This window comes from Calonectris borealis, chromosome 5 (assembly GCF_964195595.1).
Source record: "Calonectris borealis chromosome 5, bCalBor7.hap1.2, whole genome shotgun sequence".
In the NCBI taxonomy this organism is placed as follows: domain Eukaryota; kingdom Metazoa; phylum Chordata; class Aves; order Procellariiformes; family Procellariidae; genus Calonectris; species Calonectris borealis.
Genome location: NC_134316.1, coordinates 46,653,929 through 46,669,493, shown reverse-complemented (window position 1 = coordinate 46,669,493; position 15,565 = coordinate 46,653,929). Strand labels below are relative to the sequence as shown.

At 52.5% G+C, this 15,565-nt stretch overlaps 1 long non-coding RNA gene across 1 annotated transcript; it reads left to right on the top strand.

Moving 5' to 3' along the window:
- The first annotated feature begins 420 nt into the window (after window positions 1-420).
- LOC142083130 (uncharacterized) lies at window positions 421-3,112 on the top strand. The gene is made up of 4 exons (XR_012673972.1): window positions 421-1,805; window positions 2,191-2,364; window positions 2,470-2,709; window positions 3,063-3,112. It is a non-coding gene; the product is annotated as an uncharacterized LOC142083130 (long non-coding RNA).
- The last annotated feature ends 12,453 nt before the right edge of the window (window positions 3,113-15,565 follow it).

Sequence of the window (15,565 nt, the reverse complement as noted above, 5' to 3'; positions counted from 1 at the left end):
GAAAAGGCAAATTTGCTGCCGGTGCAGAAAAGCTGACGAACAGTTGCCGTGAACAGAGCGTGCGTGCCTCGTTCCCGAATCGGTCCCTGGGTAGTTACGAGCGTTTTCCTTTCAGGGAAAAGAATGAGCTTTCATCTACGAAAAATTAAGAGCTGCCTGTGACCTTCTTTAGGGTCAAGTGTTTCTTTGTTCATACTGATTTTATGGGCAGGTTGGAAATAGCCTTTTATTTTTATAGGCGTAACTCAATTTGTAGTACTACGTGGTGTCAGGAGAGTGAATTTTGGAGCACCCAGGTACCACTAGAAACGTAATGAATGAGACACGACGGAAGCTGATATTTCAACTTGATTTTTACTTGATTTTTTTTTCCTGAGAGTGTTGACGGCACGTTGTCCTGTGGCTCAATCCACGCTCTGTTCAGTGGAGTCTTCCAACAAAAGTTGGTCCTTCCAAAAAAGGGCTAGTTGTTCATAGGCTCGAGGCATAGACTTGGAGAGCCGCTTAAGTACGTGATCAGAATTAAAGCCAAATGTCGCTTCACGTTGCTGCTGTTGGTCTTCGCTTTCGTGAATTTCCCCGCTGCTCCGTCACGGTTGGGAGCTCTGAATCATCCTTTTTTCCACTCCCTAACGCGTTTTTCTCCCCAAGGAGAGGCTACGTTTAAAAGCTACTTAGTTTCCTCACAAATGCATCGGTCGATAAAGCGGAGTTACGATTATTAAAACCACGCAAATGACACCAGTCTTACAGATCTGGACTATTTCTGAACACGTGTTCATCGCGTGCAGATGTCATCGGGATACGGATCATCTGCACTTCGTGCTCTGACGAGACGATCAGCTGAGACAGGGACGAGCTCCAAAAGAAAAAAAAGCTACAACGTCAAGGTTCTGTTTTGTTGTTGGTTTTTGTGGGGTTTTTTTGTGTTTGTGTGTTTTGGGGGTTTTTGGGGGGTTTTTTTGGTTGTTTTTTTTTTTTTTTGAGCGCGACGTTGACTGGTGGCAGCCTGCAGAGCTCTCTTGCTGCCTGGCCCCTCCTTTCCTTCTCTGTCACTCCTCTTTCGCGGCTGTAATTTTCACTCGGGTAGTTTTAGAAGAGCGATTTAGTTCCTCGCCTGTGTAAACGCGCTGGTAATAGCTGGAAGGTAAACGCTTGAACCGGTAGCGAATAACTTGGCTACGAGTAGAATTTCTGAAGGAAGAACAACGACGACAGGAAGCAAGTAGCGAGTTACCCCAGATTTGTGTGCGTCAAGCACGTCAAAGTCTTACTGCCGAGCGTTGTTTGGCAACGTGCTCCAAGTGGCTCGTTTGAAAGCAACTGCGGTTTTCAAAGACCTCGACTGTTTGGAGAAACGGCCTGGAAAAAAGGATTCCTCTTTCGCAGCGAGTTTGCGAGGACGGACGGGTTGCCGTGCTCTTTAACAAAAATACTCCCCTTGGGACGGATCGGGTGAGGAAATCGCGGCTCTGCTTAGGCTCGAGAAAACGTACGTAGGTACCTGTGCCCGTCACCTGCGCGTCTCTAGGAAAGTGAGTTCTAGCGAAACTAAAGCTGCCGATGAGCCAAAAAAAAGGCACGGTTGTCTCAAACGTGCAGAAGCTCTAGTGGCCTGTCTCAACAACTGCACCAAAGGTGGTGCAAAAGACTTTCTCCTCCACTCGGTTGTTCTCTTCGCAGCAAAGGAAGCTTCGTGCTAAACGTTGTTTGTTTTTTTTTTTTCCTTTCCTCTCAGCAGAACGTCAACTGCCGTGAAAGTACGAGACAGATGGAAAGGATCCGTAGTGGTCTGCAAGTACAAGGTAGGCCTGTGATATGTGTCTGCGTTTTTCCTAAGGTGCTCGTAGCACGGACTTTACAGTTAACACGAAGAACGTGGCAACTCTCCTTCTATGTGATTTTTTTAACGTGAAATATTTTAACGCAAATACTAAAAATAAAGGAGGTCTGTTCTGGAGCGTGGTACGCCTATGCAAAGCTTGCTTCCCTCCGTCTGTTTTCTCTTCCTGCAAGCACGGTCTTCTGTTTCTGTGCGCTTGCTAGGAAAGGGTGCTGTGAAAATAACGTTGGACTAGGAGAGGAAAGGAACCGTTTGTAAGAGTTGGGACGTTCGGGAGAAACAGGCTTTGTTTTCACGATAAAAGCTTTATGCTTTGTCAGTCAGTCAGTGTTTAAAATGCCTTACAGGAGCACTCGAACAGCTTACTGCGATGCTAGCACCTGTGCTAAAAGCAATCAAGGTCAAAGAAGCGGCGTGGACAACACGGGACAAATCGGCGTCGCTTCGGTGCGTTTTCCAGGCTTTCCCGAGAAGCGGTAGCAGCCTCGTAACTAGCGACAGAGAGTCCTGACGTGGTTTTGGTGAGTTACTGCTTCTATCGCGTCCTTTTTCCTTAACCTGCAGCGCGTAATTTTGACTTTGGTTGGAAAGAGATTTTCCAGAATGGAAATGTTTCTCGTTCAAAGGAGTCGCCTTTTACGAACTTCCCATCAGAATGGATCTTCGGAGATGACGTGCTCGGCAGTAGAAGTCATCCGCAAGGAGACTTTTCACTCTCTCTGGGAAAAAAAAAAAAGGGGGGTAAGCCGATTTCCTTGCACAGACCCAAGCGCAGCACGTCTTCCGATAGTCGACGTACGGCTGATCTTTGGTTCTCGGGTGTAACGGTCGAGAGATCGTAAAGACGCGTTCCTCCGCACGCTCGGGTACGGCCGACAGCGTTAGCAAACCTGCCAGTCCTTTTTGGTAGCCTGATGTATTGCAGCACCGGGGATTTGATATTCCCCACCGCCTGCCCTCCCCTCCCTCCCCCCTCAAAAAAAAGTAAAACCGTACGGGAGATCTCTTATCTCACTGATTTTTCTATCGTAAATGAGATTTTAAAAAGAAAGTTAAAATTGTCTGATTTCCAAACTGACTTGCGTTGTTTAAACTGCAACTGCCAAATAGCCGTAGCGTATAATTTATTAGGCGTGCTTAAGCAGTTGGGTAGTTGCTCTAAACGTTTCAAAAGAGAGGCAACTGAACGTTACGGGTTTTTTTCCCGATCTTTTGGCAGAGTGCTCTGAAGTCCTTTATTTCTGTCTCGCTTTCGACGGCGCCTTTCCCTGGCCGTTCGGTAGCATCGGTCTCGGCGCCGCTCCTAGTCACGTAACGCACGCAAAACCCCTGGTCAAACGATAGCTGTGTAGTTTGGAGGTAGATAATTTAACGGCATGAATTCACAGCTACGCAATTTCAATTAACGCAAAAGGAAAATCAAATTTTTTTATGGTATAAGCCTTCTCGTTGTACGTATGCTAAAAAGGTGCGCGTATGTTTACGTAAAATGAATTGCTGAGATTCGTTCTTTCTTTTTCATTTTACTCTTCAAAGTTTTACGCTTCACTTTCAGCTTTATCGGCCAAGCGAGCGAGATGCGCAGCAGCAGCAGCAGCAGCAGCAGCAGCGCCAGGGCTGGAGCTGTGGCGGCGGATCCGTGAGCGTAGATGCCGATTACGGCGCGCCCTTGTCCCGCAGCCTCACGGGGTTATCTCCCGGCAGCGGTGCTGTAAGGAAGGGACGAGGCGTTTTCCGACACCAGCGAGAGCCTTTACTCCTCTGCGAAGGACGCGTTCAGAATCGCGTCAGTTAGTCCTCACGCGGATTTTAAGCGTTCGGATCGCTCGAGCTTTTAAAGGCCGCGTTGTATTTCGAGCTGAGCCGTTTGCCCGGCACCCTCCTTTAGCTCGACTGCTGCCCTCTCCCTTGCCCTGACCGAATTCCTCTGCTGCCTTCGGTGCTGTTTTTTTTAACGTGCTGAAATATCCGTTGGGATTTTTGTTTTTCAGGTGCCTCGCTGTGAGCGTCCCGTGGTGCTCAGGAGAGACCCCCGGCCCGGGTTTGCCTGCCGGTCGTTGGGCGTGCTGAGGGTAAGGGGCCGGCTGCCAGCCTGCGGGACGGGGCCTGGGGGGGGCTGCAAGCGTTTGGGGGGGCCGCCCCTCCTTTATCTTTCTAGCAGAGCCCCCCTTTTTGGCGGGGGCGCGTGCGTACGTACGTCAATGGCATTATTAACGTAACGAGCCGCCGGTTGGGGCCGTTTCCCTCCTGTTGTGCCTTTTTGGGGGCTGAATAAAAAGGGCGGGTTGGGGGCCTGGAGGGGTGATGATGTCATTTGGGGCACCGCAACATCACCGGCGGGCTGATGATGCCGTGGAGGAGCAGGTGAGTGGGGAATGGGGGGTCATGGGGGGGGTCCCCCCCAAAAAGGGGGTCACAGCCCAAAAGTGCCTGATAATTCCTTGGGGGGGTTCAAAAATTTTTAAAAACTGTAAATCTATCTGTGAGGCCTCGAAATAGAGAAAAATCTCTCCTCGTTCTATATATTGGAAAATAATATTCCTTTATACGTATAAAAGGATTGCAACATAAGAACCTATATCTGCCCTATTATATAAAGGATTTTAGAGTAGAAAAAAATTCGAAAGACGTATATAGGGTTTTAAAATACAAAAATAACTCACGTCTATATAAATTAAAAAAGAAAGCACTTCCAAATGCAAAAAGGATGATATATTTTATGTATGAAGGAATTGAAAATAGAAAAAAGTCTGAATAGATACCGCTGTCTACACTTACTACGTGTTACGCAGAGAGCCTAAATAGGCATTATACGTAATCTAAGAGATGATCTGTAAGTGTAAATAGATGTCTAAGTCTAAAATCTAAGTCTATAAAGAGATGGGTGTAAATAGATGTAAGTGTAAATAGAGAAGTCTATAAAGACGTTTAAGTGTCAAAATAGGTAAGTCGACAGATGTATAGCCTGAGCAGGTATGATATAGAATAAGGGGGAAATGGGGGGGTATAAGTGAAACAAATATATTCACTAAATATATGTGTAGAGGTATGTGTAAATACGTTAAGCGTAAACGTCTATGATAGAGAAGGTTTTTAAAATGCAAAGAAACCCTGTTTACAGAAAGGATTTAAAAACTCTTCACCCCCCCACGCCCCCCCCGAAACCCCTCTCTATTGAAGATCCAAAAGCGCTTTCAAAAGCTGCCTCTTCCCTGTTCTCCTTTTCCGCCTTTTCCCATCCTGATTGGGGGCCAGTTCCCCCAACAGGGACTTTCCCCTGCAGGGCTGCGCACGCAGAGCGGGACCTGCCGCCGTGGCCTAAAAACACCACAAACCCCCTGATTCGGGGCCTGCAAGGGGTGGGGAAAGAGAAAACCCGCAATTTGGGGGGAAAAATACCCAACTTGGAGCTCCCGGGAAAGCCAAATCCACCAGGATTTGGGCAGCCGGAAAGCAAAACAACCCCCGTTTTCATGCACAAAACGAAAAAGCAAAAATCGCCAATTTTTGTTGTGAAAAAGCGTTGGAAAACCTCCAAGCGGAATATTTTGGAAAAGGAAAAAACCCCGGTTTTGATATTATGGAAAAACAAAACACCCCCCGATTTGGGGAAGCTTTGGGGTGAAACACCGGCCATTTGAGGGGCCCGGACCCCTGGGGTGCTGCCTGCCCCGCCAACCTGCCCGTTGCCCCCCGCCCAAACTCTGGCACCCCCCTCCCCCTCCCCCGCCCCCCACTCCCACCCCGCTCGCCCTCCTCCTGCGTTTTGGGTTTGTGCTGAGAACGGCGTGGGTGACGCGGGGCTGCGTGAGTTCCCGCTGCGCAGCGCTTGCGCGGCGCTGGGGGCTGTGCTGCTCCTCGCCCCGCCCTGCCGGCGAGCGGGCTGGGGGTGCGCGAGGGCCTGGGAGGGGGCACCGCTGGGAGAGCTGCCCCCGGCGGACCCAGGGGGTGTTCCAGGCCCTGTGACGTCAGGAAATAAAACTCGGGGGGCGGTTGGCGGGGGGGCCGCTGCTGGGCTGCGGCTGGCTGGGCATCGGGCGGTTGGCGGCGAGCCCTTGTTTTCGTTTGTACCGCTTGTCTGTCTGGGGTTTTTCTCTCTGTTGTTTGGGGTTTTTTCCCCCCCCCTTTCCCTCACAAGTGGAGTTTTTTCACTTTTGCCCTTCCAATTCTCTCCCCCCTCCCGCTGAGGGGGCAGCGAGGGAGCGGTTGTGTGGTGCTGAGTTGCCGGCTGGGATTCAACCCCGGCACAAGGTGAGTGGCAAGCCCTGCCTGGCTAAACGCTTTAGGCTCCCCGCGTTATTCCTGCCATCTTGCGAGGCCCTCCTTGTTCTTTCCTGCTGCTTTCAAGTGCCTTGTGCTCCAGCAGCAGGCTGGGAAGGAGGGTTGTGGCAGGAGCGGCGGCCCCCCGTGACTCCTTCTCGGGCTGTGAGCTTCGCCCCGCGTGTGGGCTGCCGAGGATCGTGGGCTCTGCAGGGGCCACAGGCAGCCCGCAGAGCTTGAGGCCGAGCCGTTCCTTTCCCCCTGTGAGCATCTGGGGAGGGGGAGTGGGGGGGCTGCGGACCCCCGAGGGGGCCGAGGAGTGGGGCTGTGCATCCCGGGGGGGCCGGGGAGCGGGGCTGGGGGGGGGGCTGTGAGCCCTAGGGGGGCGGGGAGAGGGGCTGGAGGACTTCCGGACCATAGAGACGAGAGCAGCCCAGGCCAGAGAGTACAGCTGGAGGACTCCCGGACCATAGAGATGGCGGTCTTCCGGGCCAGAGAGTACACCTGGAGGACTTCCGGACCATAGAGACGGAGGCCCAGGCGCGTAGAATGTACCGGGGAGACTTCCGCACCATAGAGGAAAATGTCCGGCCTCGAGAGTACCCCTGGAGGACTTCTGGACCATCGAGACGGTCGTGGGGACCGGAGAGTGCACCTGGGGAACTTCCGGACCATAGAGAGCAAAGTCCGGCCTAGAGAGTACCCCGGAGGACTGCCGGACCATAGAGCGCAAAGTCTGGCCTAGAGAGTACCCCGGAGGACTGCCGGACCATAGAGCGCAAAATCCGGCCTAGAGAGTACCGCTGGAGGACTGCCGGACCATAGAGCGCAAAGTCCGGCCTAGAGAGTACCCCTGGAGGACTGCTGGACCATAGAGAGCAAAGTCCGGCCTAGAGAGTACCCCTGGAGGACTCCCGGACCATAGAGCGCAAAGTCTGGCCTAGAGAGTACCCCGGAGGACTGCCGGACCATAGAGCGCAAAATCCGGCCTAGAGAGTACCGCTGGAGGACTGCCGGACCATAGAGCGCAAAGTCCGGCCTAGAGAGTACCCCTGGAGGACTGCCGGACCATAGAGAGCAAAGTCCGGCCTAGAGAGTACCCCTGGAGGACTCCCGGACCATAGAGAGCAAAATCCGGCCTAGAGAGTACCGCTGGAGGACTGCCGGACCATAGAGCGCAAAGTCCGGCCTAGAGAGTACCCCTGGAGGACTCCCGGACCATCGAGATCAAGGTCCCCCAAGGAGCTGGGAAGTGGGGCTGTGGGTCCTGGCGGGACGTGAGAGTGGGGCTCCCAGGGGGCTGGAAAATGGTGTGGTCGAGTGCTGTGAGCTCCGGGGGTCCTGGGGCTGGGAAGTGCTTGCAAACGCTGCGGACGGGGCTGCGAGCCGTGCGCATGCGCGGTCCCGGGGCGCGGTGCGCATGCGCGGTCCCGGGGCGCGGTGCGCATGCGCGGTCCCGGGGCGCGGTGCGCATGCGCGGTCCCGGGGCGCGGTGCGCATGCGCGGTCCCGGGGCGCGGTGCGCATGCGCGGTCCCGGGGCGGGGACTACAACTCCCGGCGTGCCTCGCGCGGGCGGTCCGGCGGAGCCGCGCGCTGATTGGCTGCGGACCGTATTTCAACGGGGCGCGCGGCGGGCTCTGCACCGAGGCGGCGGCGCAGCGTGAGTGTGAGGAGCCGCGGGCCCGGGGAGCCGAGGAGTGGGGCTGTGGCGGGGGGGGGGGCGGTTCGGCAGGCTCCGGGGACGGGGGCTGGGGGGGCTCTAGGCGGGGGAGGGGCTGTGAGCATCTGGGGAGTGGGGAGTTGGGGGGGGGGGGGCGGCTGCGTGCCCTAGGGGGGCCGCGCAGTGGGGCCGGGGAGGGGGCGCGGGCGGGCGGGCGGGCGGAAGGAAGGAAGGAAGGAAGGAAGGAAGGGGCGCTGTGTGCAAACAGACCCTCCCTGCGAGTCCCTGCTGTCGCCCCGTGGGGCCGGGGACCCCCCAGCCCTCCTTGCAGGCAGACTGGGGGCCTCGCGGGCCGAGTCGAGGGAGGAGCTGCTGGAGAGAGGGCTTAGAAACGGCCTTCTGCCCCCGAAACTCCTGCGGCATTTGAAGGGGAGGGACAGGTCCACCCCAGGGCCCCAAGGGGAAGACCTCGGAGCAGGGACTTGGGGTTGTTCCAGGAGCAAAAGCTGGTCCCAGCCAGCTCGCCTCTGCTCCCCCGGCACCGGGATCGGACCTTTCAGCCCCGTTTCTGCCCGAAGCATCACGCAAGCGCTTGCCCTCCCCGGGGGCACCTTTGGGACTTGAGAAGAGGCGCAGCAGCTGGGGTTTTGGGCTCAGAAATGGGCGCTAAGTGAGCTGGTTTGGGGGCCCAAAGCAGAAGCCGGTTTGGCCGTTTGTGCGGAGGGTGGGCGGGCATTGGGGGCTGCAGGGGAAAGCAGGGGGTGGGCAGGGTGCGTGGACCCTCCCCGGGGGTGGGGGTCTGGTCCTGCTGGACCCCGAAGTGCGGGAGGCCGGCACGCATCAGGCCCAACTCAACGTCTGCGGTGGTCTCTGGGGGGAAGAGGTGGTCTCTGCTTTTCAGACCCCGCACGCCCTCTTTGAGTCCAGCTCTTGCTTGTCGACTGCTTCGAATAGTTATTAACTGGTTAGTCGTACAAACTCATTAATGTTTGTACAATGTCCAACTATGATATTTAATCCTAACAGTCGAGTTTTGACGGCGATTGGTTTACGACCTTGTCAAAAACCCAGGCTGTTGCAAATAGCTGGAGCTCGTGAGGAGAAGGAGCTGAAATCAACGGTGCGGAGCTGGAGCTTCGATTAGCCAGAACCGTAGCAAGCAGGAGCTGGAACGAGACGGGGTGTCCGCTGTCTGGGGCATGCCTTAGCCAGAGGCAAAATTACCGGCAGCTGTAACGAGCGGGAGCTGCGATTCGCTGCAGTGTCTGTTTGCCGGAGCATCCGTCGGCCAGACTGCACTCCCAGCACGGCTGAAGAGCAGCCAGGCGCAGGCAGGGCTGTCCCCGGCGAGGCGCTCCGAGCGGCAGGGAGGCGAGTTGTCCTTCTGCCAGCGGGGAGCCCGGCCTCTTCCCTCGGGGATTAAATCCACGCCACGCGTGGATCCGCTCTCTCTGCGTGGAGGGTCTCTCCCGGACCCGTTCCCGAGGGCTGAAGTGAGGTGGGGGTCCCCCGGCTCTCCCCGGGGGGCAGGCGGCAGCACGAGGCGGCGGTGTCTCCCCGGTACCCGGCAAAGGGGAGCGAAACCGGCCGGCTGGAGCTCCCGGGGTGCACGGCCCGGCCCCGCACGGCAGAATCCTTCCCTGGGTTTTCACCGTTGGCTGGGTGTGACAAACAGGTTCATTTTGTGCGTCCTCTTTTCCCAGCGTCGCCTTCTGCGTCACGTGAAGAAAATCCTGCGCGGTTGACGCCGCTTGCTGCTCAGGTAATGGCACGTGGGGGGCCGGGGGAGCGGGGAGAAACATTGGCGCGTTCAAGGACGCTGCAGGTGCTCCGCGTCAAACCCAGGGAAAAGGCAAATTTGCTGCCGGTGCAGAAAAGCTGACGAACAGTTGCCGTGAACAGAGCGTGCGTGCCTCGTTCCCGAATCGGTCCCTGGGTAGTTACGAGCGTTTTCCTTTCAGGGAAAAGAATGAGCTTTCATCTACGAAAAATTAAGAGCTGCCTGTGACCTTCTTTAGGGTCAAGTGTTTCTTTGTTCATACTGATTTTATGGGCAGGTTGGAAATAGCCTTTTATTTTTATAGGCGTAACTCAATTTGTAGTACTACGTGGTGTCAGGAGAGTGAATTTTGGAGCACCCAGGTACCACTAGAAACGTAATGAATGAGACACGACGGAAGCTGATATTTCAACTTGATTTTTACTTGATTTTTTTTTCCTGAGAGTGTTGACGGCACGTTGTCCTGTGGCTCAATCCACGCTCTGTTCAGTGGAGTCTTCCAACAAAAGTTGGTCCTTCCAAAAAAGGGCTAGTTGTTCATAGGCTCGAGGCATAGACTTGGAGAGCCGCTTAAGTACGTGATCAGAATTAAAGCCAAATGTCGCTTCACGTTGCTGCTGTTGGTCTTCGCTTTCGTGAATTTCCCCGCTGCTCCGTCACGGTTGGGAGCTCTGAATCATCCTTTTTTCCACTCCCTAACGCGTTTTTCTCCCCAAGGAGAGGCTACGTTTAAAAGCTACTTAGTTTCCTCACAAATGCATCGGTCGATAAAGCGGAGTTACGATTATTAAAACCACGCAAATGACACCAGTCTTACAGATCTGGACTATTTCTGAACACGTGTTCATCGCGTGCAGATGTCATCGGGATACGGATCATCTGCACTTCGTGCTCTGACGAGACGATCAGCTGAGACAGGGACGAGCTCCAAAAGAAAAAAAAGCTACAACGTCAAGGTTCTGTTTTGTTGTTGGTTTTTGTGGGGTTTTTTTGTGTTTGTGTGTTTTGGGGGTTTTTGGGGGGTTTTTTTGGTTGTTTTTTTTTTTTTTTGAGCGCGACGTTGACTGGTGGCAGCCTGCAGAGCTCTCTTGCTGCCTGGCCCCTCCTTTCCTTCTCTGTCACTCCTCTTTCGCGGCTGTAATTTTCACTCGGGTAGTTTTAGAAGAGCGATTTAGTTCCTCGCCTGTGTAAACGCGCTGGTAATAGCTGGAAGGTAAACGCTTGAACCGGTAGCGAATAACTTGGCTACGAGTAGAATTTCTGAAGGAAGAACAACGACGACAGGAAGCAAGTAGCGAGTTACCCCAGATTTGTGTGCGTCAAGCACGTCAAAGTCTTACTGCCGAGCGTTGTTTGGCAACGTGCTCCAAGTGGCTCGTTTGAAAGCAACTGCGGTTTTCAAAGACCTCGACTGTTTGGAGAAACGGCCTGGAAAAAAGGATTCCTCTTTCGCAGCGAGTTTGCGAGGACGGACGGGTTGCCGTGCTCTTTAACAAAAATACTCCCCTTGGGACGGATCGGGTGAGGAAATCGCGGCTCTGCTTAGGCTCGAGAAAACGTACGTAGGTACCTGTGCCCGTCACCTGCGCGTCTCTAGGAAAGTGAGTTCTAGCGAAACTAAAGCTGCCGATGAGCCAAAAAAAAGGCACGGTTGTCTCAAACGTGCAGAAGCTCTAGTGGCCTGTCTCAACAACTGCACCAAAGGTGGTGCAAAAGACTTTCTCCTCCACTCGGTTGTTCTCTTCGCAGCAAAGGAAGCTTCGTGCTAAACGTTGTTTGTTTTTTTTTTTCCCTTTCCTCTCAGCAGAACGTCAACTGCCGTGAAAGTACGAGACAGGTGGAAAGGATCCGTAGTGGTCTGCAAGTACAAGGTAGGCCTGTGATACGTGTCTGCATTTTTCCTAAGGTGCTTGTAGCACGGACTTTACAGTTAACACGAGGAACGTGGCAGCTCTCCTTCTATGTGATTTTTTAACGTGAAATATTTTAACGCGAATACTAAAAATAAAGGAGGTCTGTTCTGGAGCGTGGTACGCCTATGCAAAGCTTGCTGCCCTCCGTCTGTTTTCTCTTCCTGCAAGCACGGTCTTCTGTTTCTGTGCGCTTGCTATGAAAGGGTGCTGTGAAAATAACGTTGGACTAGAAGAGGAAAGGAACCGTTTGTAAGAGTTGGGACGTTCGGGAGAAACAGGCTTTGTTTTCACGATAAAAGCTTTATGCTTTGTCAGTCAGTCAGTGTTTAAAATGCCTTACAGGAGCACTCGAACACCTTACTGCGATGCTAGCATCTGTGCTAAAAGCAATCAAGGTCAAAGAAGAGGCGCGGACAACACGGGACAAATCGGTGTCGCTTCGGTGCGTTTTCCAGGCTTTCCCGAGAAGCGGTAGCAGCCTCGTAACTAGCGACAGAGAGTCCTGATGTGGTTTTGGTGAGTTACTGCTTCTATCGCGTCCTTTTTCCTTAACCTGCAGCGCGTAATTTTGACTTTGGTTGGAAAGAGATTTTCCAGAATGGAAATCTTTCTCGTTCAAAGGAGTTGCCTTTTACGAACTTCCCATCAGAATGGATCTTCGGAGATGACGTGCTCGGCAGTAGAAGTCATCCGCAAGGAGACTTTTCGCTCTCTCTCTCTGGAAAAAAAAAAAAGGGGTAAGCCGATTTCCTTGCACAGACCCAAGCGCAGCACGTCTTCCGATAGTCGACGTACGGCTGATCTTTGGTTCTCGGGTGTAACGGTCGAGAGATCGTAAAGACGCGTTCCTCCGCACGCTCGGCTACGGCCGACAGCGTTAGCAAACCTGCCAGTCCTTTTTGGTAGCCTGATGTATTGCAGCACTGGGGATTTGATATTCCCCACCGCCTGCCCCCACCCCCCACCCCCCCCAAAAAAAAGAGTAAAACCATACGGGAGATCTCTTATCTCACTGATTTTTCTATCGTAAATGAAATTTTAAAAAGAAAGTTAAAATTGTATAACTTCCAAACTGACTTGCGTTGTTTAAACTGCAACTGCCAAATAGCTGTAGCGTATAATTTATTAGGCGTGCTTAAGCAGTTGGGTAGTTGCTCTAAACGTTTCAAAAGAGAGGCAACTGAACGTTACGGGCTTTTTTCCCGATCTTTTGGCAGAGCGCTCTGAAGTCCTTTATTTCTGTCTCGCTTTCGACGGCGCCTTTCCCCGGCCGTTCGGTAGCATCGGTCTCGGCGCCGCTCCTAGTCACGTAACGCACGCAAAACCCCTGGTCAAACGATAGCTGTGTAGTTTGGAGGTAGATAATTTAACGGCATGAATTCGCAGCTACGCAATTTCAATTAACGCAAAAGGAAAATGAAATACTTTTACGGTATAAGCCTTCTCATTGTACGTATGCTAAAAAGGTGCGCGTACGTTTACATAAAATGAATTGCTGAGATTTGTTCTTTCTTTTTCATTTTACTCTTCAAAGTTTTACGCTTCACTTTCAGCTTTATCGGCCAAGCGAGCGAGATGCGCAGCAGCAGCAGCAGCAGCGCAAGGGCTGGAGCTGTGGCGGCGGATCCGTGAGCGTAGATGCTGATTACGGCGCGCCCTTGTCCTGCAGCCTCACGGGGTTATCTCCCGGCAGCGGTGCTGTAAGGAAGGGACGGGGCGTTTTCCGACACCAGCGAGAGCGTTTACTTCTCTGCGAAGGACGCGTTCAGAATCGCGTCAATTAGTCCTCACGCGGATTTTAAGCGTTCGAATCGCTCGAGCTTTTAAAGGCCGCGTTGTATTTCGAGCTGACCCGTTGTCGTGGTTTAACCCGGCAGGCAGCCAAATACCACGCAGCCGCTCACTCACTCCCCCCACCCCCAGCGGGACGGGGAGAGAATCGGAAGGGTAAGAGTGAGGAAAAACTCGTGGGTTGAGGTAAAGACAGTTTAATAGAACAGGGAAAAAAAGGGAAAATAATGATGATAATGATAAAATATACAAAATGAGTGATGCACAATGCAGTTGCTCACCACCCGCGCTGACTGATAACCAAGTAGTGATCGGTACTTCCTGGATCACGCCTACCCTTCATATACTGAGCATGACGTCACATGGTATGGAATACCCCGTTGGCCAGCTGGGCTGGCTGTCCTGGCTGTGTTCCCTCCCACCTTGTGTACCTAGCTCAGTCAGTAGGCACGGGAGCTGTCCTTGGACTAGGAGGGCACTTAGCAACAACTGAAGACATCAGGGTGTTATCAACATTCTCCTCCTACTAAATCCAAAACACAGCACTAGGAAGAAATTTAACCCTATCCCAGCCGAAACCAGGACACCCGTTTGCCTGGCACCCTCCTTTAGCTCGACTGCTACCCTCTCCCTTGTCCTGACCGAATTCCTCTGCTGCCTTCGGTGCTGTTTTTTTTAACGTGCTGAAATATCCGTTGGGATTTTTGTTTTTCAGATGCCGCGCTGTAAGCGTCCCGTGGTGCTCAGGAGAGACCCCCGGCCCGGGTTTGCCTGCCGGTCGTTGGGCGTGCTGAGGGTAAGGGGCCGGCTGCCAGCCTGCGGGACGGGGGCTAAGGGGGGGCTGCAAGCGTTTGGGGGGGCTGCCCCTCCTTTATCTTTCTAGCGGAGCCCCCCTTTTTGGCGGGGGTGCGTGCGTACATACGCCAACGGCATTATTGACGTAACGAGCCGCCGGTTGGGGCCGTTTCCCTCCTGTTGTGCCTTTTTGGGGGCTGAATAAAAAGGGGGGTTTGGGGGCCTGGAGGGGTGATGATGTCATTTGGGGCACCCCAACATCACCGGCGGGCTGATGATGCCGTGGAGGAGCAGGTGAGTGGGGAAGGGGGGGTCGTCCCCCCCCCCGCCCCCAAAAAGGGGGTCACAGCCCAAAAATGCCTGATAATTCCTGGGGGGGTTCAAAAATTTTTAAAAAACTGTAAATCTATCTGTGAGGCCTCGAAATAGAGAAAAATCTCTCCTTGTTCTATATATGGAAAAATAATATTCCTTTATACGTATACAAGGATTTCAAAATAGGAACCTATACCTGCCCTATTCTATAAAGGATTTTAGAGCAGAAAAAAATTCGGAAGACGTATATAGGGTTTTAAAATACAAAAAGAACTCACGTCTATATAAATTAAAAAAGAAAGCACTTCCAAATGCAAAAGGGATGATATATTTTATGTATGAAGGAATTGAAAATAGAAAAAAGTCTGAATAGATACCGCTGTCTACACTCACTACGTGTTATGTAGAGAGCCTAAATAGGCATTGTATGTAATCTAAGAGATGATCTATAAGTGTAAATAGGTATCTAAGTCTAAAATCTAAGTCTATAAAGAGATAAGTGTAAATATACGTAAGTTTAAATAGAGAAGTCTATAAAGACATTTAAGTGTCAAAATATGTAAGTCGACAGATATATAGTCTGAGCAGGTATTATATATAATGAGTGGGAAATAGGGGGGTATAAGTGAAACATAAATATATTCACTAAATATACATATAGAGGTATGTGTAAATACGTTAAGCGTAAACGTCTATGATAGATAAGGTTTTTAAAATGCAAAGAAACCCTGTTTATAGAAAGGATTTAAAAACTCTTCCCCCCCCCCCCCCCCCCCCCCCCCCGAAACCCCTCTCTATTGAAGATACAAAAGCGCTTTTCCCATCCTGATCGGGGGCCGGTCCCCCCAACAGGGACTTTCCCCTGCAGGGCCGTGCACACAGAGCGGGACCTGCTGCCACGGCATAAAAACACCACAAAACCCCTAATTCGGGGCCTGCGAGGGGTGGGGAAAAAAAAACCCCGCATTTTTTGGGGAAAAATACCCAACTTGGAGCTCCCGGGAAAGCCAAATCCACCAGGATTTGGGCAGCCGGAAAGCAAAAAAACCCCCATTTTCATGCACAAAACGAAAAAGCAAAAATCGCCAATTTTTGTTGTGAAAAAGCGTTGGAAAACCTCCAAGCGGAATATTTTGGAAAAGGAAAAAACCCCAGTTTTGATATTATAGAAAAGCAAAAAACCCCCCGATTTGGGGAAGCTTTGGGG